We start from the raw sequence: 24386 nt of genomic DNA on the forward strand, positions 1-24386 counted from the left end.
ACCTTCAAACTCAGTGCCTCTTTGCTTGACATCATAGGAAAATCTAAAGAAATCAACCAAGACCTCAGAAAAACAATTATAGACCTCCACAAGTCAGGTCCATCCTTGGGAGCAATTTCCAAACCCCTGACAGTACCACGTTCATCTGTACAAACAATAGTACACAAGTATAAACACCATGGGACCACGCAGCCTTCATACCGCTCAGGAAGGAGACGTGTTCTGTCTCCTAGAGATGAACGTACTTTGGTGCGAAAAGTGCAAATCAATCCCAGAACAACAGCAAAGGACCTTGTGAAGATGCTGGAGGAAACAGGTACAAAGTATATATATCCACAGTAAAACGAGTTCTATATCGACATAACCTGAAAGGCTGCTCAGCAAGGAATGAAGCCACTGCTCCAAAGCCGACATAAAAAAGCCAGACTACGGTTTGCAACTGCACATGGTGACAAAAATTTTACTTTTTGGAGAAATGTCCTCAGGTCTGATGAAACAAAAATAGAACTGTTTGGCCATAATGACCATCGTTATGTTTGGAGGAAAAAGGGGGAGGCTTGCAAGACGAAGAACACCATTTTGAAACAACACCTCAAGACATCAGTCAGGAAGTTAAAACTTGGTCGCAAATGGGTCTTCCAAATGGACAATGACCCCAAGCATACTTCCAAAGTTGTGGCAAAATGGTTTAAGGACAACAAAGTCAAGTTATTGGAGTGGCCATTACAAAGCCCTGACCTCAATCCCATAGAACATTTGTGGGCAGAACTGAAAAAACATGTGCGAGCAAGGAGGCCTACAAACCTGACTCAGTTACACCAGCTCTGTCAGGAGGAATGAGCCAAAATTCACCCAACTTATTGTGGGAAGCTTGTGGAAGGCTACCTGAAACATTTAAACCAAGTTAAACAATGTAAAGGCAATGCTACCAAATACTAATTGAGTGTATGTAAACTTCTGACCCACTGGGAATGTGATTAAAGAAATAAACGCTGAAATAAATCATTCTCTCTACGATTATTCTGACGTTTCACATTCTTAAAATAAAGTGGTGATCCTAACTGACCTAAAACAGGGAATTTCTACTTGGATTAAATGTCAGGAATTGTGAAAAATGTAGTTTAAATGTATGGGGTGGCAGCATCATCTTGTGCTTTGGTGTAGGAGGGACTGATGCACCTCACTAAATAGATGGCATCATAGGAAGGGAAAATTATGTGGATAGATTGAAACAATATATGTATTGGTGTATGTGTATGTTTATTTCTGACTTAAACTGAAATGGTTACCGAGACTACCTGCATGTACACTTTTTTTTCTACGCACTGGACTCTTCCCACACACTCACTCACACACACACGCACACACACACACACACGCACGCACGCACACACACACACACACACACCCTGGACTCTTCCCACACACATACAGTACTTTCACTGATACACACACACACACACACACACACACACACACACACACACACACACACACACACACACACACACACACACACACACACACACACACACACACACACACACACACACACACACACACACACACTACATATGTCCACACATTCAAAACAAGGTGTCGACAGCTTCCACAGAGATGTTGGCTCATGTTGACTCCAGTATTTCTCTTCTACTGTCTACTTGTCTGGTGAATCCTGTTTCCATTGATCATCCTTGAGATGTTTCTACAACCTGATTGGAGTCCACCTGTGGTAAATTCAATTGATTGGACACGATCTGGAAAGGCACACACCTGCCTATATAAGGTCCCACAGTTTACAGTGCATGTCAGAGCAAAAACTAAGCCATGAGTAATTAGGATTTTTTTTTAACCATTTCCAGGTAGGCTTTTATTTAACCAGGTAGGCTAGTTGAGAACACCTAGGCTAGTTGAGAACAAGTTCTCATTTGCAACTGCGACCTGGCCAAGATAAAGCATAGCAGTGTGAACAGACAACACAGAGTTACACATGGAGTAAACAATTAACAAGTCAATAACACAGTAACACAGAGTGATAAATGATCAGATGATCATGTACAGGTAGAGATATTGGTGTGCAAAAGAGCAGAAAAGTAAATAAATAAAAACTGTGGGGATGAGGTAGGTGAAAATGGGTGGGCTATTTACCAATAGATTATGTACAGCTGCAGCGATCGGTTAGCTGTTCAGATAGCAGATGTTTGAAGTTGGTGAGGGAGATAAAAGTCTCCAACTTCAGCGATTTTTGCAATTCGTTCCAGTAACAGGCAGCAGAGTACTGGAACGAAAGGCGGCCGAATGAGGTGTTGGCTTTAGGGATGATCAGTGAGATACACCTGCTGGAGCGCGTGCTACGGATGGGTGTTGCCATCGTGACCAGTGAACTGAGATAAGTTGGAGCTTTACCTAGCATGGCCTTGTAGATGACCTGGAGCCAGTGGGTCTGGCGACGAATATGCAGCGAGGGCCAGCCGACGAGAGCATACAGGTCGCAGTGGTGGGTAGTATAAGGTGCTTTAGTGACAAAACGGATGGCACTGTGATAAACTGCATCCAGTTTGCTGAGTAGAGTGTTGGAAGCAATTTCGTAGATGACATCGCCGAAGTCGAGGATCGGTAGGATAGTCCGTTTTACTAGGGTAAGCTTGGCAGCGTGAGTGGAGGCTTTGTTGCGGAATAGAAAGCCGACTCTTGATTTGATTTTCGATTGGAGATGTTTGATATGAGTCTGGAAGGAGAGTTTACAGTTTCGACAGACACCTAGGTACTTATAGGTGTCCACATATTCAAGGTCGGAACCTTCCAGGGTGGTGATGCTTTTCAGGCGTGCGGGTGCAGGCAGCGAACGGTTGAAAAGCATGCATTTGGTTTTACTAGCGTTTAAGAGCAGTTGGAGGCCACGGAAGGAGTGAAGCTCGTTTGGAGGTTAGATAGCACAGTGTCCAAGGACGGGCCGGAAGTATATAGAATGGTGTCGTCTGCGTAGAGGTGGATCAGGGAATCGCCTGCAGCAAGACCAACATCATTGATATATACAGAGAAAAGAGTCGGCCCGAGAATTGAACCCTGTGGCACCCCCATAGAGACTGCCAGAGGACCGGACAGCATGCCCTCCGATTTGACACACTGAACTCTGTCTGCAAAGTAATTGGTGAACCAGGCAAGGCAGTCATCCGAAAAACCGAGGCTACTGAGTCTGCCGATAAGAATCTGATGATTGACAGAGTCGAAAGCCTTGGCCAGGTCGATGAAGACGGCTGCACAGTACTGTCTTTTATCGATGGCGGTTATGATGTCGTTTAGTACCTTGAGCGTGGCTGAGGGGCACCCGTGACAGGCTCGGAAACCAGATTGCATAGCGGAGAAGGTACGGTGGGATTCGAGATGGTCAGTGACCTGTTTGTTGACTTGGCTTTCGAAGACCTTAGATAGGCAGGGCAGAATGGATATAGGATGATCTCTCCACAATATTTAAACACAGCTTTGTTCAGTGATTAGCCTGAGATCTCCACAAAATATATGTCCTGTCTTTATTGTCAAGACAATAAGATAATGAAAAAGCTTCAATCTCTCTCTCTCTCTCTCTCTCTCTCTCTCTCTCTCTCTCTCTCTCTCTCTCTCTCTCTCTCTCTCTCTCTCTCTCTCTGTCTCTCTCTGTCTCTTTCTTGCTCTCTCTCTCTCTCTCTCTCTCTCTCTCTCTCTTTCTTTCTGTCTCTCTGTCTCGGTCTCTCTTTCGCTCTCTCTCTCGCTTTATACTACAGTCTTATACTACACAGATCCCTCCCTTCCTTCCTCGCTCGCTCCCTTCCTTCCTTCCTTCCTTCCTTCCTTCCTTCCTTCCTTCCTTCCTTCCTTCCTTCCTTCCTTCCTTCCTTCCTTCCTTCCTTCCTTCCTTCCTTCCTTCCTTCCTTCCTTCCTTCCTCCCTCCCTCCCTCCCTCCCTCCCTCCCTCCCCTTCCTTCCTTCCTTCCTTCCTTCCTTCCTTCCTTCCTTCCCTCCCTCCCTCCCTCCCTCCCTCCCTCCCTCCCTCCCTCCCTCCCTCCCTCCCTCCCTCCCTCCCTCCCTCCCTCCCTCCCTCCCTCCCTCCCTCCCTCCCTCCCTCCCTCCCTCCCCCTTCTTTCTTTCTTTCCTTCCTTCCATCCTTCCTCAGACAGGTAAATGGCGAAGGCTCTTTTTATCTGTCTATCTCCTAATCCGTCAAGTCAGATCACTATTAATCTTTGTAACTACTTCTAGGGCTGTTCTGCTTTGAAGATTCTGTTAGGTAAAGGTGGTGATGGTGTAAAACTGACTGTCAGATCAATGTCATTTCAAGCTGGTTAGAAGATGTTGTTGTAAAACTGACCTTAGATCAGTGGCACCACCATCCTAGTCAAGCTGGTTAGAAGATGTTGTTGTAAAACTGACCTTAGATCAGTGGCACCACCATCTTCTAACAGAGACATGTTACGGGCCTGTAGTTATTTACGGTTTGAGCTGTTTCCTGTAGAATCAGGAAGTTGATGAGAAACTGTATGTTTCTGTTTTTAAACTCAACCGCTTTTTTAAACTGTGTGTGTGTGTGTCTTGGGCTGGTGTTTCGTGTGTGTGTGTGTGCGCGCCTTTGTGTGTGTCTTGGCCTGGTGTTTTGTGTGTGTGTGTGTGCGCCTTTGTGTGTGATTTGGCCTGGTGTTTCGTGTGTGTGTGTGTGTGTGTGTGTGTGTGTGTGTGTGTGTGTGTGTGTGTGTGTGTGTGTGTGTGTGTGTGTGTGTGTGTGTGTGTGTGTGTGTGTGTGTGTGTGTGTGTGTGTGTGTGTGTGTGTGTGTGTGTGTGTGTGTGTGTGTGTGTGTGTGTGTGTGTGTGTGAGAGTGAGTGTGCTCTCTTCTTAACAGAGATATTCTATGTCACATAATCTACTAAAGTATCTCTGTTTTAAATTTCAGTGCTTCACCTTTTTTTGTGTTTTTTTTTATCTGTGAAAGTTATAAAACAACAAACAAACACACACTTGTTTCATTCATACTATCAACCAACAACTCACATTACAGGAGCACAACAACAACTCCCTGTGTTACTACGGTGACAGACGCAGTAGCAGATGCTGTGACCGTTAGAATGAATTCCAGGAAGTACCCGATTTCAGATCAACACAATATTAAATGGATAATCTGCAGTTTAAAGAATATTAAATGGATAATCTGCAGTTTAAACAATATTAAATGGATCATCTGCAGTTTAAACAATATTAAATGGATAATCTGCAGTTTAAAGAATATTAAATTGATAATCTGCAGTTTAAAGAATATTAAATGGATAATCTGCAGTTTAAAGAATATTAAATGGATAATCTGCAGTTTAAACAATATTAAATGGATAATCTGCAGTTTAAACAATATGAAATGGATAATCTGCAGTTTAAACAATATTAAATGGATAATCCGCAGTTTAAACAATATTTAATGTGGAACACTCCACCTCCGTTTTGGTTGGAGAAATGTAACCACTCTCCGATTAGTAGATGGACTGACGATCCGTAATATCAGAATATACTTTGAATCATGCTTTGAGGCTGTACAGTGTTTATTTCCAATTAAATGACCTATTATATTACATTTTACCAAGGTCTGGTACAGTAATGGAAGAGAAGAGAGATATAAAATATGGAAATAGAGAGAGAGGGATATATAGAGAGAAATGGGGGAGAGATAGAGGGAAGAGAGAGCAATTTAAAATATGGACATAGAGAAAGAGATCTATAGAGAGAGGGGGGAGAGGTAGAGATTAAGAGAGTTAGAGAAATAAAGGGTAGAGAGAGCTAGAGAGAGGGGGGGAGAGAGATAGGGAGAGGGGGGAGATAGGGAGAGGGGGGAGAGATAGGGAGAGGGGGAGAGGGGGATAGAGAGAGCTAGAGAGAGGGGGGAGAGATAGGGAGAGGGGGAGAGGGGATAGAGAGAGCTAGAGAGAGGGGGGAGAGATAGGGAGAGGGGAGGAGAGATAGGGAGAGGGGGAGAGGGGGATAGAGAGAGCTAGAGAGAGGGGGGAGAGATAGGGAGAGGGGGAGAGGGGGATAGAGAGAGCTAGAGAGAGGGGAGGAGAGATAGGGAGAGGGGGAGAGATAGGGAGAGGGGGAGAGGGGGATAGAGAGAGCTAGAGAGAGGGGGGAGAGATAGGGAGAGGGGGTAGAGGGGGATAGAGAGAGCTAGAGAGAGGGGGAGAGATAGGGAGAGGGGGAGAGATAGGGAGGGGGGATAGAGAGAGCTAGCAGAGAGGGGGAGAGATAGGGAGAGGGGGGAGAGGGGGATAGAGAGAGCTAGAGAGAGGGGGAGAGATAGGGAGAGGGGGAGAGATAGGGAGAGGGGGAGAGGGGGATAGAGAGAGCTAGAGAGAGGGGGAGAGATAGGGAGAGGGGGAGAGATAGGGAGAGGGGGAGAGGGGGATAGAGAGAGCTAGAGAGAGGGGGAGAGATAGGGAGAGGGGGGAGAGATAGGGAGAGGGGGAGAGGGGGATAGAGAGAGCTAGAGAGAGGGGGGAGAGATAGGGAGAGGGGGAGAGATAGGGAGAGGGGGGGAGAGATAGGGAGAGGGGTTGAGTGGAGGGGGAGAGACCAAGCCTCCATTCCTTCTGCCTCATCAAACGTAACAGTTATGACACATAGCCAAGCACAATGAGGTACTGTGTCTTAAACAGGCAGTAGAATCATATCTATACCACTGTGAACGTGTAACTGCAGACAGTTTGATATTACAAGGTGCCGTAATTTGGATTTGACTGGATGGGAAAGGATTTGATGGTGTGTAGTAGAAGAGAGGAAACACTGACGAAGGGAAGGGACAGATTGACTGACAGACAGACAGACAGACTGACAGACAGATTGAAAAGATAGAGACAGAAATACAAACAGAGAGAAAGAGACAGAAAGAGAGGAAAAAGAAGAAAGGAGAGAGAGAGAGAGATGGTTGGAGACAGAGAAAGAAAGAAAGAGAAATTGATGAAGAGAAAGAGCGAGAGCGATACAGATGGGCATGTTTCTATAGGCAAACGGGAGAGATTTGGAATGAGAGAATATTGCATCATCCCCATCAACCAATCAGAGGGCTCAGTTAAAATGTTCAAAGGGTGTGTCCTAGCAACAGCGGAGTGAATACCAGAGCAGCCATCATTGGATCTTGGTTGGTAAGATCACCCGTTAACATACAGCACACACACACACACGCACACACACGCACACACACACACACACACACACACACACGCACGCACGCACGCACGCACGCACGCACGCACGCACGCACGCACGCACGCACGCACGCACACACACACACACACACACACACACACACACACACACACACACACACTCGAGACATTAGACATGTATGTCAGTCCTTTCTGTATAAAGATAGAGGACTTATAAAAGGGAGATATACACACACACTGCATATATATAGACAGGTTAGAGGTTCTACTATACGCTCTGTGTTGAAAGAAACTGTCGAAAACCTTTATTCTGTAGGAAATATGGATCAATTTATTGATCACTGTATTGTAAACTGTATTGTAAACTGATGTTCTCTGTTTAGTGAGTCCTCCAGATCAGAGGCAGTAGAGATGACCAGGGATGTTCTCTGTTTAGTGAGTCCTCCAGACCAGAGGCAGTATGACCAGGGATGTTCTCTGTTTAGTGAGTCCTCCAGATCAGAGTCAGTAGGGATGACCAGGGATGTTCTCTGTTTAGTGAGTCCTCCAGAACAGAGGCAGTAGGGATGACCAGGGATGTTCTCTGTTTAGTGAGTCCTCCAGATCAGAGACAGTAGGGATGACCAGGGATGTTCTCTGTTTAGTGAGTCCTCCAGATCAGAGGCAGTAGGGATGACCAGGGATGTTCTCTGTTTAGTGAGTCCTCCAGATCAGAGGCAGTAGGGATGACCAGGGATGTTCTCTGTTTAGTGTGTGAATTGGACGATTTTCCTGTCCTGCTAATCATTTCAAAATGTAATGAGGACTATTGGTTGCAGGGAAAATGTATGGAGTAAAAAGTACATTATTTTCCTTAGGAATGTAGTGAAGTAAAAGTAAAGTTGTCAAAGATACAAATAGTAAAGTAAGTACAACATCGACTTAAGTAAAACATATTTTTATGGAGTATTTTCCACCAAAGAGCTACAGTCAAAACTTTGACAACATGTTGTCTCCCTTCACATTAACACTGCTCCTTTATGTACATGCACATCCTTCTACATCTTCATCCCTCTATCTCTCATCCCTCTGACTCTTCATCCCTCTATCTACCTCTTCATCCCTCTATCTATCTCTTATCCCTCTACCTCTTCATCCCTCTACCTCTTCATCCCTCTACCTCTTCATCCCTCTACCTCTTCATCCCTCTATCTACCTCTTCATCCCTCTATCTACCTCTTCATCCCTCTATCTACATCTTCATCCCTCTACCTCTTCATCCCTCTACCTCTTCATCCCTCTACCTCTTCATCCCTCTACCTCTTCATCCCTCTATCTACCTCTTCATCCCTCTATCTACCTCTTCATCCCTCTACCTCTTCATCCCTCTACCTCTTCATCCCTCTATCTACCTCTTCATCCCTCTATCTACCTTTTCATCCCTCTACCTCTTCATCCCTCTATCTATCTCTTCATCCCTCTACCTCTTCATCCCTCTACCTCTTCATCCCTCTATCTACCTCTTCATCCCTCTATCTACCTCTTCATCCCTCTATCTACCTCTTCATCCCTCTATCTACCTCTTCATCCCTCTACCTCTTCATCCCTCTACCTCTTCATCCCTCTATCTACCTCTTCATCCCTCTATCTACCTTTTCATCCCTCTACCTCTTCATCCCTCTACCTCTTCATCCCTCTATCTACCTCTTCATCCCTCTATCTACCTCTTCATCCCTCTATCTATCTCTTCATCCCTCTACCTCTTCATCCTCTTCTTCATCCTCTATCTACCTCTTCATCCCTCTATCTACCTCTTCATCCCTCTATCTACCTCTTCATCCCTCTACCTCTTCATCCCTCTACCTCTTCATCCCTCTATCTAGCTCTTCATCCCTCTATCCACCTCTTCATCCCTCTACCTCTTCATCCCTCTATCTACCTTTTCATCCCTCTACCTCTTCATCCCTCTATCTACCTCTTCATCCCTCTATCTACCTCTTCATCCCTCTATCTACCTCTCCATCCCTCTATCTACCTCTTCATCCCTATATCTACCTCTCCATCCCTCTATCTACCTCTTCATCCCTATATCTACCTCTTCATCCCTATAGCCACCTCTTCATCCCTCTACCTCTTCATCCCTCTATCTACCTTTTCATCCCTCTACCTCTTCATCCCTCTACCTCTTCATCCCTCTATCTACCTCTTCATCCCTCTATCTACCTCTCCATCCCTCTATCTACCTCTTCATCACTCTATCTACCTCTTCATCCCTCTACCTCTTCATCCCTCTATCTACCTCTTCATCCCTCTATCTACATCTTCATCCCTCTACCTCTTCATCCCTCTACCTCTTCATCCCTCTACCTCTTCATCCCTCTATCTACCTCTTCATCCCTCTATCTACCTCTTCATCCCTCTACCTCTTCATCCCTCTACCTCTTCATCCCTCTATCTACCTCTTCATCCCTCTATCTACCTTTTCATCCCTCTACCTCTTCATCCCTCTATCTATCTCTTCATCCCTCTACCTCTTCATCCCTCTACCTCTTCATCCCTCTATCTACCTCTTCATCCCTCTATCTACCTCTTCATCCCTCTATCTACCTCTTCATCCCTCTATCTACCTCTTCATCCCTCTACCTCTTCATCCCTCTACCTCTTCATCCCTCTATCTACCTCTTCATCCCTCTATCTACCTTTTCATCCCTCTACCTCTTCATCCCTCTATCTATCTCTTCATCCCTCTACCTCTTCATCCCTCTACCTCTTCATCCCTCTATCTACCTCTTCATCCCTCTATCTACCTCTTCATCCCTCTATCTACCTCTTCATCCCTCTACCTCTTCATCCCTCTACCTCTTCATCCCTCTATCTAGCTCTTCATCCCTCTATCCACCTCTTCATCCCTCTACCTCTTCATCCCTCTATCTACCTTTTCATCCCTCTTCTTCATCCCTCTATCTACCTCTTCATCCCTCTATCTACCTCTTCATCCCTCTATCTACCTCTCCATCCCTCTATCTACCTCTTCATCCCTATATCTACCTCTCCATCCCTCTATCTACCTCTTCATCCCTATATCTACCTCTTCATCCCTATATCCACCTCTTCATCCCTCTACCTCTTCATCCCTCTATCTACCTTTTCATCCCTCTACCTCTTCATCCCTCTACCTCTTCATCCCTCTATCTACCTCTTCATCCCTCTATCTACCTCTCCATCCCTCTATCTACCTCTTCATCACTCTATCTACCTCTTCATCCCTCTACCTCTTCATCCCTCTATCTACCTCTTCATCCCTCTATCTACCTCTTCATCCCTATATCAACCTCTTCATCCCTCTATCTACCTCTTCATCCCTATATCTACCTCTTCATCCATATATCTACCTCTTCATCCCTCTATCTATCTCTCCATCCCTCTATCTACCTCTTCATCCCTCTATCCACCTCTTCATCCCTCTATCTATCTCTCCATCCCTCTATCTACCTCTTCATCCCTCTATCTACCTCTTCATCCCTCTATCTACCTCTTCATCACTCTATCTACCTCTTCATCACTCTATCTACCTCTTCATCCCTCTATCTATCTCTCCATCCCTCTATCTACCTCTTCATCCCTCTATCTACCTCTTCATCCCTCTATCTACCTCTTCATCCCTCTATCTATCTCTCCATCCCTCTATCTACCTCTTCATCCCTCTATCTACCTCTTCATCCCTCTATCTACCTCTTCATCCCTCTATCTACCTCTTCATCCCTCTATCTATCTCTCCATCCCTCTATCTATCTCTCCATCCCTCTATCTACCTCTTCATCCCTATATCTACCTCTTCATCCCTCTATCTATCTCTCCATCCCTCTACCTCTTCATCCCTCTACCTCTTCATCCCTCTATCTACCTCTCCATCCCTCTATCTATCTCTTCATCCCTCTATCTACCTCTTCATCCCTCTATCTACCTCTTCCCTCGATCTACCTCTTCATCCCTCCCTCTACCTCTTCACCCCTCTATCTACCTCTTCATCCCTCTACCTCTCCATCCCTCTACCTCTCCATCCCTCTACCCCTTCATCCCTCTACCTCTCCATCCCTCTACCTTTTCATCCCTCTACCTTTTCATCCCTCTACCTCTTCATCCCTCTATCTACCTCTTCATCACTCTACCTCTCCATCCCTCTACCTCTTCATCCCTCTATCTCTCCATCCCTCTATCTCTCCATCCCTCTATCTATCTCTTCATCCCTCTATCTACCTCTTCATCCCTCTATCTACCTCTTCATCCCTCAATCTACCTCTTCATCCCCCCCTCTACCTCTTCATCCCTCTATCTACCTCTTCACCCCTCTATCTACCTCTTCATCCCTCTACCTCTCCATCCCTCTACCTCTCCACCCCTCTACCCCTTCATCCCTCTATCTCTCCATCCCTCTACCTCTCCATCCCTCTACCTTTTCATCCCTCTACCTCTTCATCCCTCGACCTCTTCATCCATCTATCTACCTCTTCATCCATCTATCTACCTCTTCATCACTCTACCTCTCCATCCCTCTACCTCTTCATCCCTCTATCTCTCCATCCCTCTACCTCTCCATCCCTCAATCTACCTCTTCATCCCTCTATCTCTTCATCCCTCTACCTCTTTATCAATCTATCTCTCCATCCCTCTACCTCTCTCATCTATCTATCTATCTATCTATCTATCTATCTATCTATCTATCTATCTATCTATCTATCTATCTATCTATCTATCTATCTATCATCACTCAATCTATCTACCACTCCATCCCTATCTCTCTCTCTCTCTCTCTCTCTCTCTCTCTCTCTCTCTCTCTCTCTCTCTCTCTCTCTCTCTCTCTCTCTCTCTCTCTCTCTCTCTCTCTCTCTCTCTCTCTCTCTCTCTCTCTCTCTCTCTCCCTGTCTCTCTCTCTGTCTCTCTCTGTCTCTCTCCCTGTCTCTCTCTGTCTCTCTCTGTCTCTCTCTCTCTCTCTCTCTATCTCTCTCTCTCTCTCTCTCTCTCTCTCTCTCTCTCTCTCTCTCTCTCTCTCTCTCTCTCTGTCTCTCTCTGTCTCTCCCTGTCTCTCTCTGTCTCTCTCTCTGTCTCTCTCTCTCCCTGTCTCTCTCTCTCTCTCTCTCTCTCTCTCTCTCTCTCTCTCTCTCTCTCTCTCTCTCTCTCTCTCTCTCTCTCTCTCTGTCTCTCTCTCTCTCTCTCTGTCTCTCTCTCCCTGTCTCTCTCTCTGTCTCTCTCTCTCTCTCTCCCTGTCTCTCTCTCTCTCTCTCTCTCTCTCTCTCTCTCTCTCTCTCTCTCTCTCTCTCTCTCTCTCTCCTGTCTCTCTCTCTGTCTCTCTCTGTCTCTCTCTCTCTCTCTCTGTCTCTCTCTCTCTCTCTCTCTCTGTCTCTCTGTCTCTCTCTGTCTCTCTCTGTCTCTCTCTCTCCCTGTCTCTCTCTCTCTCTGTCTCTCTCTCTCTCTCTCTCTCTCTCTCTCTCTCTCTCTCTCTCTCTCTCTCTCTCTCTCTCTCTCTGTCTCTCTCTGTCTCTCTCTCCCTGTCTCTCTCTCTGTCTCTCTCTGTCTCTCTCTCTCTCTCTCTCTCTCTCTCTCTCTCTCTCTCTCTCTCTCTCTCTCTCTCTCTCTCTCTCTAAAATGTCATATGATGTGCAAAAGGATGTGCAAAAGGAAAAATAAATCAACATAAATATGGGTTGTATTTACAATGGTGTTTGTTCTTCACTGGTTGCCCTTTTCTTTCGGCAACAGGTCACACATCTTGCTGCTGTGATTGCACACTATTGTATTTAACCCAGTAGATACAGTTGAAGTCGTAAGTTTACATACACCTAAGCCAAAAACGTTTAAACTCAGTTTTTCACAATTCCTGACATTTAATCCGAGTAAAAATGCTCTGACTTAGGTCAGTTGGGATCACCACTAAAATGTCAGAATAATAGTAGAGAGAGAATGGTTTATGTTAGCTTTTATTTATTTCATCACATTCCCAGTGGGTCGGAAGTTTACATACACTCAATTAGCATTTGGTAGCATTGCCTTTAAATTGTTTAACTTGGTTCAAATATTTTGGGTAGCCTTCCACGAGCTTCCCACAATACATTGGGTGAATTTTGGCCCATTCCTCCTGACAGAGCTGGTGTAACTGAGTCAGGTTTGTAGGACTCCTTGCTCACACACATATTTTCAGTTCTGCCCAAAAATGTTACGGGACTGAGATGATGGCCACTCCAATACCTTGATTTTGTTGTCCTTAAGCCATTTTGTCACAACTTTGGAAGTATGGGTGGGGTCATTGTACATTTAGAAGACCCATTTGGGACCAAGCTTAAACTTTCTGACTGATGTCTTGAGATGTTTCTTAAATATATCCACATAATGTTCCTCCCTCATGATGCCATCTAGTCTGTGAAGTGCATCAGTCCCTCCTGCAGCAGAGCACCCCCACAACATGATGCTGCCACCCCCGTGCTTCACGGTTGGGATGATGTTTGTCAAATTGCTCATTGCCTATTTTTCCTCCAAACATAACAATGGTCATTACGGCCAAACAATTCTATATTTGTTTCATCAGACCAGAGGACATTTCTCCAAAAAGTACAATCTTTGTCCCCATGTGCAGTTGCAAACCATAGTCTGGCTTTTTTATGCCGGTTTTGGAGCAGTGGCTTCTGCCTTGCTGAGCGGCCTTTCAGGTTATTTCGATATAGAACTCATTTTACTGTGGATATAGAAACTTTTGTACCTGTTTCCTCCAGTATCTTCACTGTTGTTCTGGGATTGATTTGCACTTTGCACAGCAAAGTATGTTCATCTCTAGGACACAGAACGCATGTCCTTCCTGAGCGGTATGGTGGCTCTGTGGTCCCATGGTGTTTATACTTGCGTTCTATTGTTTTTGCAGATTAACGTGGTACCTTCAGGCGTTTGGAAATTGCTCCCAAGGATGAACCAGACCTGCGGATGTCTACAATTTTCTTTCTTTTGATTTCAAGGTAGGCCTTGAAATACTTCCACACAGGTACACCACCAATTGAGTCACATGATGTCAATTAGCCTATCAGAAGATTTTAAAACCATGACATAATTTTCTGGAATTTTCCAAGCTATTTAAAGGCACAGTCAACTTAGTGTATGTAAACTTCTGACTTAATGGAATTGTAGGTGAAATAATCTGTTTGTAAACAATTGTTGGAAAATTTACTTGTGTCATGCACAAAGTAGATGTCCTCACCGACTTCCCAAAACTATAGTTTGTTAACAAGAAATGTGTGGAGTGGTTGAAAAACGAGTTTTAAGGACTCCAACCTAAGTGTATGTGAACTTCCGTCTTCAACTGTATGTAGAATAATCCATCTACCTTGAGGATCTGTTTGGACAATGGAGATCAGCTCCACTCCCTTCCCTTGAAACACACACATGCTGGTCCCCCCCTTTTTGACCATATTCCCAAGCATGTCTGTGCAGTCAGACCTTTGGTTAATTCCCACTTCAACAAACATTTGTTGGATTTATTGGGTTTGTTTTCAAATTCTTTGTGGATCTGAGGGAAATATGTGTCTCTAATATGGTCATATATTTGGCAGGTTAGGAAGTGGATCTGTGTAATCTGAGGGAAATATGTGTCTCTAATATGATCATACATTTGGCAGGTTAGGAAGTGGATCTGTGTAATCTGAGGGAAATATGTGTCTCTAATATGGTCATACATTTGGCAGGTTAGGAAGTGGATCTGTGTAATCTGAGGGAAATATGTGTCTCTAATATGGTCATACATTTGGCAGGTTAGGAAGTGGATCTGTGTAATCTGAGGGAAATATGTGTCTCTAATATGGTCATACATTTGGCAGGTTAGGAAGTGGATCTGTGTAATCTGAGGGAAATATGTGTCTCTAATATGGTCATACATTTGGCAGGTTAGGAAGTGGATCTGTGTAATCTGAGGGAAATATGTGTCTCTAATATGGTCATACATTTGGCAGGTTAGGAAGTGGATCTGTGTAATCTGAGGGAAATATGTGTCTCTAATATGGTCATACATTTGGCAGGTTAGGAAGTGGATCTGTGTAATCTGAGGGAAATATGTGTCTCTAATATGGTCATACATTTGGCAGAAGGTTGAGACGTGCAGCTCAGTGGTTCAGGTCTGCCTTAGGCTGCCTTTCTCAATAGCAAGGCTATGCTCACTGATTCAGGTCCGCCTTAGGCTGCCTTTCTCCATAGCAAGGCTATGCTCACTGATTCAGGTCTGCCTTTGGCGGCCTTTCTCCATAGCAAGGCTATGCTCACTGATTTTGTACAAAGTCAAAGATTTCCTTAATTTTGGGTCAGTCACAGGTATTCTGCCACTGTGTACTCTCTGTTTAGGGTCAGTGACAGTGGTCAGGTATTCAGCCACTGTGTACTCTCTGTGTAGGGCCAAATAGCTGTGTAGTTTGCTCAGTTTTTTTGTTCATTCCTTCCAATGTGTCAAGTAATTATCTTTTTGTTTTCTCATGATTTGGTTGCGTCTAATTATGTTGCAGTCCTGGTGCTCTGTGGGTTCTGTTTGCGTTGTTGAACAGAGCCCCAGGACCAGCTTGCTTAGGGGGCTTTTCTCCAGGTTCACCTCTCTGTAGGTGATGGCTTTGTTATGGAAGGTTTGGGAATCACTTCCTTTTAGATGGATGAACTTTTAGAATTTAAGTTTTCTTATCTGGATTTTGATCATTAGTGAGTATCAGCCTAATTCTGCTCTGCATGCATTATTTGGTGTTTTACTTTGTAAAAAGAGGATATTTTTGCAGAATTCCGTATTCTGAGTCTCAGTTTGGTGTTTGTCCCATTTTGTGAATTTTTGCTTGGTGACCCCCGACCCCAGAGCCATAAAAGACTATTGGTTCTTTAACTGATTCAAGTATTTTTAGCCAGATCCTGATTGGTATGTCAAATTTGATGTTCCTTTTGGTGGCATAGAAAGCCCTCCTTGTCTCTCAGATTGTTCAGCTTTGTGAAAGTTACCTGTGGCGCTGATGTTTAGGCTGAGGTATGTATTGTTTTTTTGTGTGCTCTAGGGAAAACAGTTTGTTATCCTGGCAATTGGACCTTATTTTGGAACGCAATTATTTTGGTCTTACTTAGATTTACTGTCAGGGCTCAGTTCTGAAAGAATCTATGCAGAAGATCTTGGTGCTGCTGTAGGCCCTCCTTGATGGGGGACAGAAGCACCAGATCATCAGCAAACAGTAGACATTTGACTTCAGATTCTAGTAGGTTGAGGTGGCGTGCTGCAGACTGTTCTAGTGCCTTTGCCAATTAATTGATATATATGTTGAAGAGGGTGGGGCTTAAGCTGTATCCCTGTCTCACCCCAAGGCACTGTGGAAAGAAATGTGTGTGTTTTTTTTGTCAATTTTAACCTTAATTTTAATTTTAACAATTTTAATTAATTTTAATTTTAAGACTTGTTGTTTGTGTACCTGGATTTTATAACGTCGTATGTTTTACCCCCAGACACCTCTTTCCATCAGTTTGTATAGCAGACCCTCATGCCAGATTGAGTCAAAAGCTTTTTTGAAATCAACATTGAATGAAAAGACTTTGCCTTTGTTTTTGTTTGATTGTTTGTCAGTTACGGTGTGCAGGGTGAATACGTGGTCTGTTGTACGATAATTTGGTAAAAAGCCAATTTGACATTTTCTCGGTACATTGTTTTCACTGAGGAAATGTACGAGTCTGCTGTTAATTATAATGCAGAGGATTTTCCCAAGGTTACTGTTGACGCATATTCCACGGTAGTTATTGGGGTCAAATTTGTCTCCACTTTTTTGGATTGGGGTGATCAGTCCTTGGTTCCAAATATTGGGGAATGTAACAGAGCTGAGGATGATGTTGTGGGGTCTTTGTTAATAGTTGATTCTAAGATTTGTATTTTATCATTTGATGTCAAAATAACAGAGTAACTACAGCCAATTGGAATTTGTGGTCTGTATATTTCATCATTTTATTGAGGATACCATCAACCACACAGGCCTTTTTGGGTTGGTCTGTTTGTATTTTGTCCTGTAGTCCTTTCAATGTAATTGAAGTCTTTAATAAGTATGATGTTATAGAGTTTTAGTATAGCCAATTGGAATTTGTTGTCTGTATATTTGATCATTTCATTGAGGATACCATCGACACCACAGGCCTTTTTGGGTTGGAGGGTTTGTATTTTGTCCTGTAACTCATTCAATGTAATTGGAGAATCCAGTGGGATCTGGTCGTCTTTAATAGTTGATTCTAAGATCTGTATTTGATCATGTATATATTTTTTTGCTGTTTGTTAAAGAATCAAAAAGATTGGAGAAGTGGTTTATCCACAAATCTCCGTTTTGGATAGATAATTCTTTGTGTTGTTGTTTGTTTAGAGTTTTACAATTTTCCCAGAAGTGATTAGAGTCAATGGATTCTTCAATTACATTGAGCTGATTTCTGACATGCTGTTCCTTCTTTTTCCGTAGTGTATTTCTGTATTGTTTTAGTGATTCACCATAGTGAAGGCGTAGGCTCAGGTTTTCTGGTTCTCTATGTTTTTGATTGGACAGGTTTCTCAATTTATTTCTTAGTTTTTTGCATTCTTCATCAAACCATTTGTCATTATACTTTTCTCTCTCTCTCTCTCACTCCCTCTCTCTCTCTATTTCTCTCTCTCTCTCTCTCTCTCTCCATCCAACCCTTTAACATCTCTCTCTCTCTCTTTCTCTCTCTCTCTCTCTCTCTCTCTCTCTCTCTCTCTCTCTCTCTCTCTCTCTCTCTCTCTCTCTCTCTCTCTCTCTCTCTCTCTCTCTCCATCCAACCCTTTAACAGCTCTCTCTCTCCCTCTTTCTCACCCACACTTTCTGCACAATAGTGCATTTTAGAGCTATTGTTTTTGACGAGGTGTTTGCATAGAGCACTGCGCGCACACACACACACACACACACACACACACACACACACACACACACACACACACACACACACACACACACACACACACACACACACACACACACACACACACACACACACACACACACACACACACACACACACACACACACACACACACACACACACACACACACACACACACACACACACACACTAGCACTCACAGTAGAAGGGAGGACAGGACATGAGAGACATGCATAGAAAGTCAGCTGGTACTGCTGAGGTGTGTGTCTACATTGCACTGCAGTGAAAGGGGACAAGCCTTAGTTTACTGACCTAAGAGATGCTAGGACTACACTATCACACCCATAGGCCATAGGCACTATGATATCTCTTATACAACCCCTGCATCCGGCATTCAATCTTGTAACAGCTCTCTCTCTCCCTCTTTCTCTCTCTCTCTCCCTCTCTCTCTCTCTCTCTCTCTCTCTCTCCATCCAACCCTTTAACAGCGCTCTCTCTCTCTCTCTCTCTCTCTCTCTCTCTCTCTCTCTCTCTCTCTCTCTCTCTCTCTCTCTCTGTCTCTCTCTCTCTCTCTCTGTCTCTCTGTCTCTCTCTCTCTCTCTCTCTCTCTCTCTCTCTCTCTCTCTCTCTCTCTCTCTCTCTCTCTCTCTCTCTCTCTCTCTCTCCATCATACCCGGTATTCTTTACTCTCCCCATCCCTCTCTTCTATTCTCATTGTCCCGCTTAGCCCCCATTTCCTCAATAATTCTATCATGTTTACCTCATCTCATTCTCTATCCCCCTACAAACCTTCCCTGTTTTCCTCCCCTTTCCCCAGAAAACCCCCCCACATGCAGCCAGAGCTTAGTCTCTTTTTCGGGCATCTTATCTAGCCTTACCCACATCCTCTCTCTCTCCTCTCCTCTCCTCTCCTCTCCTCTCCTCTCCTCTCCTCTCCTCTCCTCTCCTCTCCTCTCCTCTCCTCTCCTCTCCTCTCTCTTCTCCATCATCTTCCTGCAGCATCCTGCATTTGACCTCTCTCTCTCTCCCTTTATTGTCTTCTTTATATAGCATCCACCACAGCCCTACTGTATCCCCTCTCATCCCTAACCTCTCTCCCCAGCCAAGTCCTCTCGTGCCTAGCTAGCATCCAGTGGTGTGGTGTAGCGATGGAGATGGTGGCTAAGCTTTCCTTCTCTCACCATTCCACTAACAGCTCAATACATTAAGACGTTAATGGAGAGAGAGAAAAAAAAAGAGTGAAAAAGAGGGAGGGAGAGAAAAGGGATGGTTCTGCTTACCGGCTGTGCTGCTGTGCTGTTCCTCCTTCCGCGGTGAAGGAAGGAAGGATGGAAAGAGAGAAGGACCAAAAACAATAAGACACAAAAGCCTCCGGTAGGATGCGGAATAATGAGGAGAAAAATGAAAGCTTGCGGTCTTTGTCTTTCTTCTCTTATCCTTGTGAGGACTATGGATTCTCCTAAATACACAGCCTCTTCACGATACACACAGCCTATTCTCTCTCTCTCTCCCTCTCTCTCTCTCTCTCTCTCTCTCTCTCTCTCTCTCTCTCTCTCTCTCTCTCTCTCTCCCTCTCTCTCTCTCTCTCTCTCTCTCACTCACTCAGTGTTTCTCTGCGCTCAATACAGAAGCCTCAGCCCAGCAGCTGTTAGTCTATAAGAAATAGAACGCTGTGTACACCCTCCCCCTCCCTCCTCTCTCTCTCTGTATCTCTCTCTCTGTCTCTCTCTCTCCCTCTCTCTCTCTCTGTCTCTCGCTCTCTCTCTCTCTCTCTCCCCTCTCTCTCTCTCTCTCTCTCTCTCTCTCTCTCTCCCTCTCTCTCTCTCTCTCAAAGGGATTTATTGGCGGGGAAACATATGTTCACACTGGCAAGTGAAATAGATAATTAACAACAAAACTGAAATAAACAATCAGAAATGAAGAGTAAACATGACTCTCAGAAAACTTTCAAATGAGTAGAAACATTTCAAATGTCTTTCTCCCTCTCTCTCTCTCTCTCTCTCTCTCTCTCTCTCTCTCTCTCTCTCTCTCTCTCTCTCTCACTTTTTCTCTTTCACAAAGACCCCCCTCCCCACACACACACAGTTTCTCCTTTTAACACCCCCCACCCCCTTCAAATGAACAACTGACATCTCCTACAAGCCTGCTGGTGACAAGGGGAGGCCACAGTGTGTGTGTGTGTGTGTGTGTGTGTGTGTGTGTGTGTGTGTGTGTGTGTGTGTGTGTGTGTGTGTGTGTGTGTGTGTGTGTGTGTGTGTGTGTGTGTGTGTGTGTGTGTGTGTGTGTGTGTGTGTGTGTGTGTGTGTGTGTGTGTGTGTGTGTGACAGAAAGAGAATATAGGTTTAAGACTTGTATGAGTTTATTTCTGTGAGTGTGTGTGTGTGTGTTGAAATAGTCAACATGAGTAAGAGGTTGTATTCGTTCTGTGTAGGTGTTTGAGTGTGGCTATTTGTGTGTCCGACATTTGCAACAATTTGTGTCAAGGGAAGTTGATAGATGTACAATGTCTGTTTATGTTTCAGTTAGAGAGGTTGATTCATCAGTCTACACTAAAACCAGTCTGTATGAGAGAGTTTGTTTTTGGTGTGTGTTTAGAGTGGGGTCATCGAGAGTAAACATTTACCTCTTCTCTCTCTGTCCTATCGCATGCGTGTGTGTGTCTGTGGCCACTAGCCCCCAGGTCGCAGTCATAACAATGGGGCATGGTAAATGAGGCGTGTCGAACTGCCCTGTGTGTGTGTGTGTGTGTGTTTGTGTGTGTGTGAGGGGAAAACCGAATGACCATTGTCTGTCACTGCCGCCCAATCAGCCATCTGAGGGCCATGGCCCCCCCAGCAGGGGGAGGACAGAGGGTGATGAGGGGGGGGAAAGGGGAAAAACAGGGGGAGAGTTAAGTGAAGCGGAGGAGAGGGGGAGAGGAGAGGAGAGGAGAGGAGGAGGAGGGGAGAAGGGTAGAGGAGAATGGAGATGAGCAGGCAGAGGAGGATGAGGAGAGGGGAGGAGAGGAGGAGAAGAGGAGAGAGGAGGGGAGGAGAGGAGGAGGAGAAGGGTAGAGGAGAATGGAGATGAGCAGGCAGAGGAGGATGAGGAGAGGGGAGGAGAGGAGGAGGAGAATAGGAGAGAGGAGGGGAGGAGAGGATGGGGAGAAGGGTAGAGGAGAGTGGAGATGAGCAGGCAGAGGAGGATGAGGAGAGGGGAGGAGAGGAGAGGAGGAGGAGAAGAGAGGAGAGGGGAGGAGGAGGAGAAGAGGGGAGGCGAGGAGGAGGAGAGAGGGGAGAAGAGGGGAGGAGGAGGAGAATAGGAGGCGAGGAGAAGGAGAAGAGGGGAGAGGAAGGGAGGAGGAGAAGAGGGGACAGTTAGTGACAGAGAATCACCCCTAGCAGTGCTCGTTTCTGGGTGAGGGGATGATCTCTGTGTTCACCTCAAATCACATTTTGATTGGTCGCGTACACATTGTTTGTAGATGTTAACAACCAAACAAATGTTACAACGACCAATCAAAATGTGATTTGATTTGATGTCCAACGCCGACTATCGAAATGCTTATGTTCCTAACTTCAACAGAGCAGTAATACCAAACAACGCAAAACAATACACACAAACACCCCAAAACATTTAAGAAACGAGCAGTGTTAGTCCGGAATATAAATACACTGTGTATATATATATATATATTAAAAAAAAAAATTGAATTAACTAGGCAAGTCAGTTAAGAACAAATTCTTATTTTCAATGACGGAAAAGTGGGTTAACTGCCTTGTTCAGGGGCAGAACGACAGATTTGTACCTTGTCAGCTCGGGGGTTTGAACTTGAAACCTTTCGGTTACTAGTCTAATGCTCTAACCACTAGGCTACCTGCCACCCATATATATATATATATATATATATATATATATATATATATATATATATATATATATATATATATATATATATATAAATATATGATAGTGTGTATGGACAGTGTATGTATAGAGAATGTGTGTACAGCAGTAGTTACATAGGATGGGCCTTGACTAGAATACAGTACATACTGAGTGAACTAAACAATAGGAACACCAGCTATTTTCATGACATAGTCTAAGATAAGGGTGTGTGCTAAAGGTCGACCGATTTTTCAACGCCGATAAAGATACCAATTATTGGAGGACCAAAAAAGCCGATACCGATCCTCATTTTGTCTGTCATAGTTGAAGTGTACCTATGATAAATTACAGGCCTCTCTCATCTTTTTAAGTGGGAGAACTTGCACAATTGGTGGCTGACTAAATACTTTTTTTGCCACACTGTATATATTTTTTTAATAATCGGAAATCGGCGCCCAAAAATACAGATTTACGATTGTTTTTAAACTTGAAATCGGCCCTAATTAATCGTCCATTAAACGGTCGACCTCTATTATGCTCCCTCTGCTGTCTCCACGATCAGCTCCTTTGTTTTGTTGGCTTTGAGAGAGAGGTTCTTTTCCTGGCACCATTTCGCCTGGGCCCTCGTTGTTGGTAATCAGGCCAACCACTGTCTTCTGCAAACTTGATGATTGAGTTGGACATGTATCTGACCATGCAGTCATGGGGTGAACAGGGAGCACAGGAGGGGCTGAGCATGCCCACTTGTGGGGACCCCACATTGAGTATCAGTGACAGTAGACTGTAGGGTTGAGGATCAGTGACTGTAGACTGAGGACTGTAGTGTTGAGGATCAGAGACTGTAGACTGCAGACTGTAGTTTTGAGGATCGGTGACTATAGACTGTAGTGTTGAGGATCAGAGACTGTAGACTGAGGACTGTAGTGTTGAGGATCAGAGACTGTAGACTGAGGACTGTCGTGTTGAGGATCAGAGACTGTAGACTGAGGACTGTAGTGTTGAGGATCAGAGACTGTAGACTGTAGTGTTGAGGATCAGAGACTGTAGACTGTAGTGTTGAGGATCAGTGAATGTAGACTGTGGACTATAGTGTTGAGGATCCATGACTATAGACTGAGGACTATAGTGTTGAGGATCCGTGACTGTATACTGTAGTGTTGAGGATCAGTGACTGTAGACTGAGGACTGTAGTGTTGAGGATCAGTGACTATAGACTGTAGTGTTGAGGATCAGTGACTATAGACTGTAGTGTTGAGGATCAGTGACTGTAGACTGTAGTGTTGAGGATCAGAGACTGTAGACTGAGGAATGTAGTGTTGAGGATCAGTGACTGTAGACTGTAGTGTTGAGGATCAGAGACTGTAGACTGAGGAATGTAGTGTTGAGGATCAGTGACTGTAGACTGAGGACTGTAGTGTTGAGGATCAGTGACTATAGACTGTAGTGTTGAGGATCAGTGACTGTAGACTGAGGACTGTAGTGTGGAGGATCAGTGACTGTAGACTGTAATTTTGAGGATCAGAGACTGTAGACTGTAGTGTTGAGGATCAGAGACTGTAGACTGAGGACTCTAGTGTTGAGGATCAGTGACTGTAGACTGTAGTGTTGAGGATCATTGACTGTAGACTGTAGTGTTGAGGATCAGAGACTGTAGACTGCGGAATGTAGTGTTGAGGATCAGAGACTGTTGACTCAGGACTGTAGTGTTGAGGATCAGAGACTATAGACTGTAGTGTTGAGGATCAGTGACTGTAGACTGTAGATTGTAGTTTGAGGATCAGTGACTGTAGACTGTAGTGTTGAGGATCAGTGACTGTAGACTGAGGACTGTAGTGTTGAGGATCAGTGACTGTAGACTGTAGTGTTGAGAATCCGAGACTGTAGACTGTAGTGTGGAGGATCAGTGACTGTCGACTGTAGTGTTGAGGATCATTGACTGTAGACTGTAGTGTTGAGGATCAGTGACTGTAGATTGAGGACTGTAGTGTTGAGGATCAGTGACTGTAGACTGAGGACTGTAGTGTTGAGGATCAGTGACTATAGACTGTAGTGTTGAGAATCCGAGAGTGTAGACTGTAGTGTGGAGGATCAGTGACTGTCGACTGTAGTGTTGAGGATCAGAGACTGTAGACTGTAGTGTTGAGGATCATTGACTGTAGACTGTAGTGTTGAGGATCAGTGACTGTAGACTGTAGTGTTGAGGATCAGTGACTGTAGACTGTAGTGTTGAGGATCAGTGACTGTAGCATGAGAATGTAGTGTTGAGGATCAGTGACTATAGACTGTATTGTTGAGGATCAGTGACTGTAGACTGAGGACTGTAGTGTTGAGGATCAGAGACTGTAGACTGTAGTGTTGAGGATCATTGACTGTAGACTGTAGTGTTGAGGATCAGTGACTGTAGACTGTAGTGTTGAGGATCAGTGACTGTAGACTGTATTG

General features: G+C 44.6%; 1 protein-coding gene across 2 annotated transcripts in view; it reads right to left on the minus strand.

Moving 5' to 3' along the window:
- The window catches only part of LOC124043138 (CYFIP-related Rac1 interactor A-like), a 113442-nt gene extending 93797 nt beyond the window's left edge, over positions 1-19645 (minus strand). The window contains exon 1 of one of the 2 annotated variants that reach the window (XM_046361368.1): positions 19358-19645. The gene's annotated coding sequence lies outside the window, so the exon portion shown is untranslated. The remainder of the gene's footprint in view (positions 1-19357) is intronic. The other variant, XM_046361366.1, reaches the window with a different exon arrangement.
- Between the last annotated feature and the right edge of the window lie 4741 nt (positions 19646-24386).

The sequence above is a fragment of the Oncorhynchus gorbuscha genome, linkage group LG09 (assembly GCF_021184085.1).
Source record: "Oncorhynchus gorbuscha isolate QuinsamMale2020 ecotype Even-year linkage group LG09, OgorEven_v1.0, whole genome shotgun sequence".
NCBI classification, from domain to species: Eukaryota; Metazoa; Chordata; class Actinopteri; order Salmoniformes; family Salmonidae; genus Oncorhynchus; species Oncorhynchus gorbuscha.